The 13,250-nt window shown below is 40.3% G+C and overlaps 1 protein-coding gene across 1 annotated transcript in view; it reads right to left on the bottom strand.

Moving 5' to 3' along the window:
- LOC150081979 (GTP-binding protein 8-like) overlaps nt 1-12,784 on the bottom strand; it is a 105,656-nt gene extending 92,872 nt beyond the window's left edge. The window contains exon 1 of the mRNA XM_090379875.1: nt 12,745-12,784. The gene's annotated coding sequence lies outside the window, so the exon portion shown is untranslated. The remainder of the gene's footprint in view (nt 1-12,744) is intronic.
- Nucleotides 12,785-13,250: the final 466 nt, after the last annotated feature.

Genomic DNA, 13,250 nt, shown 5'->3' with positions numbered 1-13,250 from the left:
AATAACTGAGAGCAAAGTGGAGGAGAAATTGTAGAAGTTAAACATAAGAAAGGCACCTGGGGTGGATGGGATCTAACCAGTTATATTAAAAGAGGCAACAAAGAAACTAAGCAAACCCTTACCCATAATTAAGAGAGCATCCTTGGACCCAGGGGAAGTCCCCACAGACTGGAAATGTGCAAATGTATCCCCAATTCACAAATGGGGATCTAAGGGTATTAAGGGTAATTTGCTACAATGGATAAAAAGGTGGTTGAGTGGGAGAAGATAGAGTGGTAATCAATGGATGCTGCTCTTCCTGAAATAATGTTATTAGTGGAGTCCCCCAAGGTTCGGTGTTGAGCCCCCTGTTGTTTTGTATATTTATCAATGATATTGATGGAGGTATATCAGGCTTAATGTAAAAGTTTGCAAATGATACGAAGGTTGGCAGGGTTGTTAATGACAGTAATAGCAGTGTACTACTGCAACAGGATCTAGAAAAGCTGGGCAGATGGACTCAGAAGTGACAACTGAAGTTTAACATTGACAAATGCAAAGGACTGCATATGGGTAGAAATAACCCCAGAGAAATACCAACTCTGTGATACTACACTTAGGTGTGGTAGAAACTGAAAAAGACCTGAGAGTAATGTGCAGCCAGATATTAAATTTTCTGAGCAGTGCAAACAGGCTGCCAGAGAAGACCATGGGGTATTGTAAATGATATACAGGAATTTTGCTAGTAGGGAAAAGGAGGTGATTATCCCTCTGTATAAGGCAATGGTCAGGCCACTCCTTGAGTACTGCATACAGGTCTGGAGACATTTTAGGAAGGATGTAGAGTTGCTTGAGTGAGTACAGAGAAGGACAACAAGATTAGCAAGGGGTGAACAAAAGGGTGGTCTTACCAAGAAAGGCTTAAGTTCTGCAAATTGCTGCGTCTGGAGACTAGGCACCTGCGAGGTGATCTAATTGATGTGAATAAGGCCTTGAATGGGTTGAGCAAGCTTAATTCTGATCAGATTCTTCCTCTTGCTCAGATTTTGAATTTGAGGGGGCATAAATTCAAATTGAGGAGAGACAGTTATAGAATAGATGTGCTGAAATTTGCTTTAGCCCAGGGGAGTTGATTGCTGGAAAAAACTTCCATCTGTCATTGTGGAAGTTGATAGCTTAAATAAATTCAAGGAGGAACAGAAAAAACGTTTAGAAGGAATGGATGTGTCAAATAGGTGGGGGGTTTTTTTTTTTTTTTTTAGCTGATGCTTCATAAGCTTGCTTTCTTACATCACATGCCTCTACTACTACTATTAATCTAAGGAGATACAAACAAGTCTGCATTAAAGGTCATACTGGGTTTATTAATTTTAAAATGTTTTCATATAAAATTTTAACCTAAAGGGTTCTCATAATGAACCCACAGACTAAGACATCAAGAATGAAAAGCATTAGCCTCAGGAGAGGCATTTGATGCAACAAAACAAGCTTATATAGCATCAGCTAAAAATAAAAAAAACCATTCATATTTCATCCATCCATTCAATCCAAATGCTTCTCTGGTTCTGCCTTGAATTTATTTAAGCTGTCAACTTCTACAATGACAGATGGAAGTTTGTTAAAGCAATCAATCACCTGCTGGAAAGAGGAAATTTCTGCTCATCTATTCTACAAATGTCTTTCCTCAACTTGAATTTATGCCCCTTCAGGTGTGCAATCTGAGCAAGAGAAAGAATCCCATCAACATCCAGCTTGCTCAAAACATTCAAGACCTTGTACACCCCAATCACATCATCAAGCAGGTGCCTAGTCTCCAGATGCTGCAATTTGCAGAACTTTTAAGTCTTTCTTTGTAAGGGCAATCCTTTGTTCCATTCACCAATCTCATTGCTCTTTTCGTTTGAGCAACTCTACATCCTTCCTAAAATGAGGCCTCTAGACGTGTATGCAGTACTCAACGTGTGACCTGACCACTGACTTATACAAAGGAATAATCATTTCCCTTGAAATGATTATTTCCTTAAAATACAGAAAACAACAATGGGCCCAACACGGACCCCTGGGGTACACCACTAAAAACATTAGTCCACAAGGAGCAATGTCCATTGATTACCACTCTTTGCCTTCTCCCACTCAACCATCCCTTTATCCATAACAGCAACTTGCCCTTAATGCTATACTGCTCCAACTTGTACAGTAGTTTTCCATGTGCAACAGTAACAAAAGCTTTCCTGAAATCGAAGTACAGTATATGATATCAAAATTATTTTTTGCATCCAGTTGCTTTGTAACCTCATTGTAGTATTCAATCAAATTGGTCAGACAAGACTTCCACTTAACAAACCCATGCTGGATCTGAACTGTAACTGCAGTCAGGTCTAGATGATCCAGTAGTACTTCTTTAATCAGTGCCTCCATTAATTTCCCCGGAACAGATGTTAAACTAACAAGTCTGTAATTACTTGTGTCACCCTTAGTGAATTTGGATCACATTTGTACATCTCCAGTCCATGGGGACCTCCCGGAGTCCAAAGAAGCTCTCATAATTATGGCTAAGGGTTTTCTTACTTCCTTTGCTGTCTCCTTTAATATAACTAGATAGATCCCATCCACCCCGGGTGCCTTTCTTATGTTTAACTTCAACAATCATTTAGCTCCCTGACAGTTTGATAAACTTCTGGCATTCCCCTCCTCAGGTGTGAATGTAGATGCAAAATACTCATTCAGTTTGTCAGTTACCTGAGCACGATCATCGTCAGTCCAACTATTGATATCATGGACCAATCTTCATTCACAAGTTAACCTTCATGCACAAGTACATGGTGGGTGACCTCCCAGGTGTGAACCAACGTAAGCAGGGGTCGAGGTGTGGCGCCCACACCACATGGAGGAACGCTGCCCCTCTATGTTACCAGGCAGTACTAGGTGGTAGATGACTCTCATCAACCGGTGAAATACCACCACTTTGCTTATTGGAGGCTTGAAGTGGTGCAACCCATGTTTAGTCTCTAGAGCTAAGTTCCGGCCAACCCTTCCCTATCTCTTCCATCATACAGTATGATTGATGATTTTTGAGGTTATGATGAATGTCGTGGCGAGATCCAATATTCCTTACATTTCGAGGGTACAGCTCTAAAACGGTGTTCGCAGGCCGGCCGCTAGTTAGTACACCAGACTGAACCTATTGGTAACTCTCTAGGAAGCTTCCGGATCAGCTAGTGTATAATCTTGCTACCTCTACTCTGCCAGATAATGACTGGAGGGAGTCCGAGTAGTGTGTATGCGGGGAGCATTGTCGAGGCCACGTTATGTCAAGGATCTGGGTATATTCTTACCACATGTACGCCATATCCAAAATTTCATTACTTCATACAGCATGTCCCACCCATTTTTTCTTACTATTGAATACACCATGAATTGTCAAAATAATAGAGCAAGCTTATCTGCGAAAAGATCTAAACCTCCCAAGGACTTCCTAATTCATTTCACAAATATACGTGGTCTCAATTCTAATCTCAACGATGTCCATTTCCACTTGCAGTCTTCCAAACCCCATGTACTTTTTCTGACTGAATCTCAGTTATCAGTTTATTCAACTACTGCTCATCTCAGATGTCCAAATTATTTGCTGTATGATTCCTTTCGCCTCAAAGGTGGTACTTGTGCATATGTCCGTTCTGATATTCCCTGTCAGAGACTTGGCAATTTGGAATCTCCTCTCTTTGATCTTCTCTGGCTTAAAATCTCTCTACCTCATTGTGTAAAATTCATCTGTTGCCTCTACCGTTCTCCCAACTCCACTAATCACTTGGAGCTCTTTGAATTCCTCTCCTTGCAACTTGACTTTCTCCAGTCCAACTTTCCTAACAGTGAGGTAATTTTCCTTGGTGATTTTAACGTTCACAACTCCAGCTGGCTTCCGTTTTCTAGTCACACCGACCCAGCAGGTCGAGATGCTGAGGCGTTTGCAATTACTAATGACCTAGCACAGATTGTTCATTTACCTACAAGAATACCAGACAATCCTAATCATACAGCCAATACGTTTGATCTTTTTCTCACAAACAACCCTTCTAAGTACAAGGTTGAAGTGAGAGGTCCTTTAGGCACCTCAGATCACAACTTGGTGATTGTCTCTTCTCCAATGGAACCTTTATCTCATGGCTATTCCCAACCTCGTATTGTTTGGCATTACAAGAATGCAAAATGGGATGACCTGCGAGACTTCTTTTCTTCTTTTCCTTGGTCTGATTACTGTTTCAAAACTTCTGATGTCAACGTTTGCTCAGATCATGTCAGTGAAATTATTCTTGCAGGAATGGAATCCTTTATCCCACACTCCACTTTAAAATCTCGTCCTTTATCTAAACCTTGGTTTTCCAATAAATGTGCTAAGGCTGTCCAAGAGAAGAACATTGCATATCGTAATTGGCTTGTTTCTAATTCTTCAGTTTCATTTTCTGCCTATACCAAAGCTCGCAACAATTGTAAAGCAGTTATTAATCAGTCCAAACTAGAGTTTGAACAGGCTAAGAGTAGAAAACTTGCTTCTTGCCCTAATGGTAGCCGAGCATTCTGGTCTCTTGCCAAAGCTATTGGCCGCAACTGTTGCCCATCTCTGCTCCCACCTCTGTCCAAACCAGATGGTTCTGTTGTCACTTCAGCCAAGGTTAAAGCTGACCTGCTAGCATCCCATTTTTCTTCTCGCTCATGTATTAATGATCTTGGTAAAACACCTCCCACCATTCCTAACACGCTCCATTCAATGCCTCCTGTGGTCTTCCGTCAAAAGGATATCAGAAGGATTTTGATGAATCTTGATGCTAAGAAAGCTCCAGGTCCTGATGGTATTTCTCCACTTGTTCTCAAAACCTGTGCTCCTGAACTTATTCCTATTCTTTGCCGCCTTTTTTCACTTTCTTATTCCAAAGGTGTTTTTCCTTCTGCTTGGAAATTTGCTCATATCCGGCCAGTTCCTAAAAAGGGTGACAAATCCCTCCCATCCAATTATCGTCCCATTGCAATTACTTCTACTCTTTCTAAAGTAATGGAGAAATCAATTAACCGCCAACTCTTAAACTACCTAGAAACCTTCCGTCTGATCAACGATCGCCAGTATGGATTCCGTCAGTGTCGATCCACTGGTGATATTCTCGCTTATGTTACCCATTTATGGACTAATTCAATGGAAAGGTTCGGTGAAACACAAGTAGTTGCTCTTGACATCTCAAAGGCTTTTGATCGTGTTTGGCATAAAGGTCTTCTAAACAAGCTTCCATCTTATGGTTTGCCAAATGTTTTTAGTAATTGGTTATCCAGTTTTCTCTCTGATCGCTCACTGAGGGTGATGGTAGATGGCTCTCTGTCTTCTAACTTCTCCACTAATGCCGGTGTCCCCCAAGGTTCAGTTCTTTCCCCCACTCTTTTCCTCTTGTATATCAATGACCTTCTTCCATTGACTGGAAATCCTATCCATAGTTTTGCCGATGATAGCACATTGCATTCAACTTTCCATTTTGAGAAACCTTGTCCAGCTCAATCAGCTTCAAGTTCTCGAAAATCTGCTGCCAATTCCTTAAATGCCGATCTTCAGGTAATTCTCCAGTGGGGCAAAGACAACTTAGTTGAATTCAACCCTTCTAAAACTCAATCTTGTCTTATATCTCGCAAAAAGGATTCTTCTGCTCCTATGCTTATCTTTAGTGACACTCCGATTTCTAGGCAAAATGATATATCTCTTTTGGGGATTACCCTGACTTCTAATCTCTCTTGGCACAAGCACATTACAAATATTGCTTCCTCCGCATCTAAAAAAACTTGGTTTTCTCTTTCGCTCTCGGCATTACTTTTCTCCCAAACAGCTGCTCACTCTGTATAAATCGCAAATCCGCCCTGCCATGGAATATTGTTCCCACATCTGGGGTGGTGCCCGCAAAACCTCTCTCAGGCTTCTTGATTCCATTCAGAAGAGGGCAGTTAGGTTAATTAATGATTCATCTCTAACAGAGTCTCTCCACTCGCTTTCTCATAGACGCACTGTTTCTGCTGCATGCCTCTTCTACAGATACTTCCATCGGCACTGTTCTTCTGAATTGGCTTCTATAATTCCCGCTCTCCCTTTCAAAACAGTCCGAACACGTGCCACCACCAGCCAACATCCATTTACTGTCCAACTTCAAACCCACAGAACCAACTTTTCATCTTCCTCATTTATTCATTCAACTGCCGTTTTCTGGAGCAACCTTCCTTCATATGTATTTCCTGAAAATTACAATCTACAGAAGTTCAAGTCCAATATCAACAAATATCTTCTTTCGTCTTCTCAACCTCCAACCCAAGCACAGTACTAAGTACTATAGGTTATAATACTTCTCGTGTTTGGGGTTCTCATAAAAAAAAAAAAAAATCTAAGTTTGATATCAAAATAATTATGATATCAAAATTATTTTTTGTATCCAGTTGCTTTGTAACCTCATTGTAGTATTCAATCAAATTGGTCAGACAAGACTTCCACTTAACAAACCCATGCTGGATCTGAACCGTCACTGCAGTAGGTCTAGATGATCCAGTAGTACTTCTTTAATCAGTGCCTCCATTAATTTCCCCGGAACAGATGTTAAACTAACAAGTCTGTAATTACTTGTGTCACCCTTAGTGAATTGGGGTCACATTTGTACATCTCCAGTCCATGGGGACCTCCCTGAGTCCAAAGAAGCTCTCATAATTATGGCTAAGGGTTTTCTTACTTCCTTTGCTGTCTCCTTTAATATAACTAGATAGATCCCATCCATCCCAGGTGCCTTTCTTATGTTTAACTTCAACAATTTCTCCTCCACTTTGCCCTCAGCTATTACAAAATCATTTAGCTCCCTGACAGTTTGATAAACTTCTGGCATTCCCCTCCTCAGGTGTGAATGTAGATGCAAAATACTCATTCAGTTTGTCAGTTACCTGAGCACGATCATCGTCAGTCCAACTATTTATATCATGGACCAATCTAATTCATCCCCTTCCTTCTAGAGTTGACATACATAAGGAACTCTTTGCTGTTTTTCTTTGCATCCTTTGCCAAAGATTTCTCTTAATCTACCTTCGTCTGCCTAACCTCCTTTACGACTTGATTACAGACCAGCTTATATCTACCATAGGCTTCTGTGTCACTTGATAATTTATATGCATCACATGCATTTTTCTTCTCTGCCATGAGTCTCATTGGTTCATTTGACATCCATTTAGGCCTATACCTTGAACAATATTTCTTAGTTGGTATTAAAGCCTATTAGCTTCCAAGATTAATTCTTTGATTGTTCCCATTTAGAATTTGTTACTGGTATCATCATCAGTTGGTCCCACTACATGGAATTTAAAAACTGTCTCAGACCACAGTAGTCACCTTTATGAAAGCAAAAACCCTTCCCTTTACTCCTGATGGTTGTTCCATCTTTGAGTAAATCCCACATCAGCACACTGTGATCACTGCCACCTAGTGGTTCCTTTATCTGCAGATTCTTAATGCATGAAGAATTACTACTGATAATCATAATAAGAAGGAGTAAAGATATTACTCCTTCTGGTTGCCTCTCCAACATGCTGCTATAAAAAGCAATCAGCCAATAAATCCTAAAAAGGACTGCTAGTGTGCAAGTGTCCAACCCACAAGTTCCAGTCAACATCAGGGAAGTTAAAATTCCCCATTATAAGATAATCTTATTTACTGGCCCACTTTATTTCTCTGCACAGTTGTTCATTATACTCATCAGAGACATTAGTTCTCTAACACCTTCCTACTCTCAACTTTGCTTTCCCAGTGCTTATGTCACACCAAACTGACTCAACATTGCATTGTCTATCCATGTCAATTGGACACATTTCCCTAGATTTTATTTGTTTCTTAACTAACAGCATAACCCCTTCTCCTCTCCTATGTTGGCTATCTTTCCTGTACACACTGTACTCCCCAAATTCCAATTCTGTATTCCTTATATCTGTGTGAAACCATGTCTCTGATATCCCAACAATATCTGCTTTTGATGTTTTGACCAGCACCTAAAATTCATCAAATTTATTTACTAAACTTCTAGTATTGGTGCACATGCAAGTATACATGTTCCTGTTTATACTCCTGCACAACCACCAGGTTAGTGGAGTTTACAATTAATCAATCAATACAAATTGTTATCGTATTTAGCAGTCACGGACTTGAACCCCGGTCAACTGAAACAGCGTGTGCTACTGCACTCGCACTCCTGACCATTCGGCTACATCAGGCATGCATCTGTTCTTATTCTTAGCTACCCTAACACAGCCCATGTATTTACTTGTTTCATGATGACTCCCAGCAGTCTATGAAATGCTCAGCAACTTGTTTTCCAGGCTGCTGCTCATTCCAATAGAAGCAGTGCAAGAATCACTTTCACCTCTGCCAGCAACTACTGTTAACCTATCAGTCCATGTATCCCCCCAAGCTAGCAGATTTCCAACCCACCTAAGACAGCCTTGATAGCATCAGCAAATATTCTTACTCCCTTTCTATTTAAGTGTGTATCCCATCCCTGTAGAAGCAGTCTCTCCTGTTAACAAGCACAGACCCGGCTGAGAAAAATCTATCCCAAGAGCCTTGCACGATCTCTCCAGGTTGTGCAAGGCTCTCATCATATATTCCCTCCTATCGTGTCTGGTCAGAATTGCAGACACTTTCAAATTCAATCCTAACTCGCAGCTTTTTTTCAACATTGACCTGTACTTCTGTAATTATGCCATTCTCCTACTTCTTAATGTCATTAGTAGAACCAACGCGCACAACAATAAGGACAAAAAAGGTACAAAAAGGAACAGGAATGGATATGTTGAAGCTAATGACATTGAATGAGCTCCTTATAATATATCATCTGATTCCGAAATAAAATTATATTCAAGTGATGCAGATCCACTTCTCATTCAAATGCATCTCTTGATGTTAGAATACTACAAACAACAGATGCTTGTGTTACTTGGAGAGATCGGTCTTCACAGATGAAATCCCTTCCATTTATTAAAAAGCAGTACCTACTTGTTCTAGCACCCCAGAGACATAATCCAATTAGTTGTTTTGAGCTGCTTGCAACTTATAAATTTTTTCAGTTGCTTTTACCGTAAGGTGTGAAAACTGGCTCACAAATAAATGCATGGAAAGATGTTAGCATGGAGTAGAATAAAATTTTCTTGGGATTAATCCTTCACATGGGTGACAATTCGTGCACCAAAAATCCAAGATTATTGGATGGTTGTTGGGTTTTATTGGCACATTAGAAAAGATTAATGGAAAAATAAAAAAAAAAAAAGTCCTATTATTTGCAATAAAGTGCTTTTCACCATTCATGAGGAGAAACAGTTTTTAGTAATAATGAGATGCCTGCCCTTTAAACAAAATGTTGGGCCACCTAAAGAGCAAAAAGCTAAAAATTTATTATCTAGGAAAACCGCTGTCACCAGACGAATCCACGATCCTCTGGAAAAGCCATCTACTTTAGACAATATAAGCAAAGTAAGAGAAAAGTACAGCATAAAACTATAAATGATGAGTGATCCAAACAATCTAGTAATGAAGTGTTTAGCATATATAGGAGCATAGGATAAATTAGGAGGAAATGGGCATGAAGAAAATGTAGTTCTGAAACTTATGGAAGAGAAACTGTACATTGGACATTCTTTGTATACAGATAGTTTTTATAATTCCTATGCTCTTCAAAATACAATTACTCGAGGCCGACACATATTGCACTGGTATATAAGGGTTTTTTTTTTTTTTTTGTTAATTGTTGCAGCATCAGCTTCTGTGGCCATAATGCACCTCCCAAAGTTTTTGCATTTTACTCTGATCCAAGCCCGAGGCGGGATTCGAACCCGCAACGTTTGCGTTGCCAGGCAGGTGCTTTACCCACCTGGCTAGCCCGGTCGGCAGTATATTATGTGCTAACAGAACAAAAAATTCTAAAGAATGTCTCAACAGCAAAGCTAACAACAGTTAAAAGCATATGCAGGTATGCCAATGGTGTAGCTGTTTCAAATGGAAAGACAAAGGGAGATGTTCTAATAATTTCTACATTCACGCATGAAATGATAGAAATCAGAAACGAGAGGCCAAACCAAACAAAGCCATTACTGAACATTAGCATTAGTAGAGGTATACGATGCAAGAAAGCAAGCTTATGCAACATCAGCCAAAAAAAAAAACCCCTCCCATTTCACCCATCCATTCATTCCAAATGCCTGTCCAGCTCAGCCTTAAATTTATTTAGGCTATTAGCTTCCACAACAAAAGATGGAAGCCTGTTCCACCAATCAACTACCCACTAGCTAAAGGCAAATTTCCGCACCTCTATTCTACAACTATTTTTCCTCAATTTGAAACTGTGCCCCTCAGGTTCTTAGTCTGAGCAAGAGGAAGAATCCCATCAGCATTCAGCTTGCTCAACCCATTCAAGACCTTATACACTTCAATCAGATCACCTCACAGATGCCTACACTCCAGGCACTGCAATTTGCAGAACTTAAGCCTTTCTTGGTAAGCGCACCCCTTTGTTCCCCTCACCAATCTTGTTGCCCTTCTTTGTACTCATTCTAGCAACTCTACATCCTTTCTAAAATGAGGCCTCCAGATCTGTACACAGTACTCTAGGTGGTCGGCCCATTGCCTTGTATAACGGCATAATCATCTCCCTGTCCCTGCTAGCAAAATTCCTATATATCATTAACAAGACTCCGTAATCTGCCCTGGCAGCCTGTCTGCACTGCGCAGAGAACTTCATATTTGACTGCACGATTACCCCTAGGTCTTTTTCACTTTCCACTTCCCTGAGTGTAGTACCACACAGTTGGTACATTGCTCTTTGGTTATTGCTACCCATATGCAGTACTTTGTATTTGTCAATATAAAACTTCAGTTGCCACTTGTCAAAAAAACCCTTATTTCACCCATCCACTCGCTCCAAATGTTTGTCAAGTTCTGCCTTGAATCTGTGTAAGCTATCAATTTCTACGACAGATGGAAGTTTGTTCCAACAATTAACCACCTGCTGGCTAAAGGCAAATTTCCGCACATCTATTCTACAGATGTCTTTCCTCAATTTGAATTTACGCCCCCTTAGGTTTGTAATCTGAACAAGTGGAAGAATCCCATCAGAATTCAGCGTGCTCAACCCATTCAAGGCCTTATACATCTCAATCAGATCACCTTGCAGGTGCCTAGTGTCCAGCCGCTGCAATTTGCAGAACTTAAGCCTTTCTTGGTAAGAGGATCCCTTCATTCCCCTCACCAATCTTGTTGCCCTTCTCTGTACACATTCAAGCAAATCTACATCCTTCCTAAAATGAGGCCTCCAGACCTGTACACAGCACTCAAGGCGTGGCCTGACCATTGCCTTATACAAAGGGACAATCACCTTTTCCCTGCTAGCAAAATGCTCATATGAGTGTCACATGACACCCAAATGAGCTGGTAGCCTGTTTCACATCACTTTAGAATATCTCAGAGGGAGACAGAATGCCCAGCATGAGTAAAGCTAGAAAAATGTATGCTGCTACCTACCTCTACAACATCAGAAAAGAGTTTGTTCCAACAATCAGCCGTCCTCTCTCTCTAAAGACAAACTTATCTGACCTGCAACCATCCTTCTTCAATCTGAATTTATGCCTCTTCATGTATGTAGTCTGAGCAAGAGGAAGGATTCCATCACACTGAGCTTATTCAATCCATTCAAGATCTTAAACACACCTCAATCAGATCTTCTCGCAGGTGCCTAGTTTCTAGATGCTGTCATTTGCAAAACTCAAGCTTTGTTTGGTAAGAGGTACCCTTTTGTACACTTCCCAATCTCATTTCCCTTTACTACACTTCCACATCCATCCTAAAACGAGGCCTACAATGGTTAGGCCGCATCATGAATTTGCAGTACTCAGGATGCGGCCTAACCATTGCCTTATACGCGTTAATCATTTCATTATCCCTGCTTGCAAAATTCCTGTATTTCACTGATAATGTCTCCGATTAGTGTATAAACCATGTGGTACTCGATGAGCTGTCCTCAGCAAACTTCATATGTGCTTGTCCAAGCCATTTTCATTCCACACTGCCCTAAATGTGGTACCACAAGGCTGATACACTAATCTGAGATAACTGCTTCCCCACACAAAATACCTTGCATTTAATATTGACAAGCTGGTGCATTTGTCAATATTAAGCTGGCATGAGGAACTTAAGGGGAAGGGCAGGCCCAGCGGGCGAAGGCCATGCGACCCACACTGATTCTCGACTCCCCCGAACGAGTGAAAAAAGTTTCGTATTTAACTGCCTCATCGTCAAACTTCATTAATAATACAAATCGAGCCTACAGTGAGTAAAATGACGCGCACATATTTTTCTGAAAAACATTTGCACCGTATGCGCTAACTATCTCTGTTGATCACAAACGTTGTCGCAAATGATAAAAGTACATCGAACTCGTATAATTGTAATACGTTTTTGCTTAGTTTTTTTTTTTATATATATATATATAAAAAGGTGCTTTTGTTTATATAACCAACTGTAAAAACAAACGACAAACGGTATAATTTAAAATACAAGTCGTACATCCAAGTTACGAAGATCGAAATCATTTACAAAAATTTCGTAATTTAAAGGAGGTAGAATTTTGAAAGACTACTACAAATAGTATTATTATTTTTTTTTTAAATTTATTTTTATTTTTTTTTTTTTTTGCGATACATCATTAAAACGAAAATACTAACCAGGAACCACGGAAAACAGTAAACAAATCAATTGCCCACATCTTCATCCGTTACGCCCCCTAACAACATGCAGTTATGAAATTCAAAAATAAGTAAAAAAAACTCTGTTCATAAAGCAATCACTAGGAAGGTCCGCTTTTTATGCTATACTGTACTGCCAGTTTCATTTCAGGTGTCCATACTGCACTGGGTAAAAAACAAGCGCTATTAACCCCTGGTAGCATGTAACGGCCTCTTACATGTGCTTGCCTAACTGTGAATGATATTTACATCAGGAACACATGCTCTTGGCGTATTCCCTGGAACAAATGCTTCACACTCAGGAAAAGGTCAAGGAGGATCTCCACGGATTGGTGAAAACCAGGCAATGTAGACAGGAACCCCTTGCTATGCTGTCCCGACCACGCCAGTCATCGAAGCCTCCAATTTATGTAGCACCCCTGAAAGCCACAGTCGCTATGTGTGAGACTACCACCGCTAGTATCGATGGATTCTGATACAAGGGA

The sequence above is a fragment of the Mastigoproctus giganteus genome, chromosome 8, assembly GCF_048544385.1.
Source record: "Mastigoproctus giganteus isolate SK-2022 chromosome 8, ASM4854438v1, whole genome shotgun sequence".
Taxonomy (NCBI): domain Eukaryota; kingdom Metazoa; phylum Arthropoda; class Arachnida; order Uropygi; family Thelyphonidae; genus Mastigoproctus; species Mastigoproctus giganteus.
Note: the sequence above shows the minus strand (reverse complement) of the source record. Positions and strands in the feature narration are given on the sequence as shown.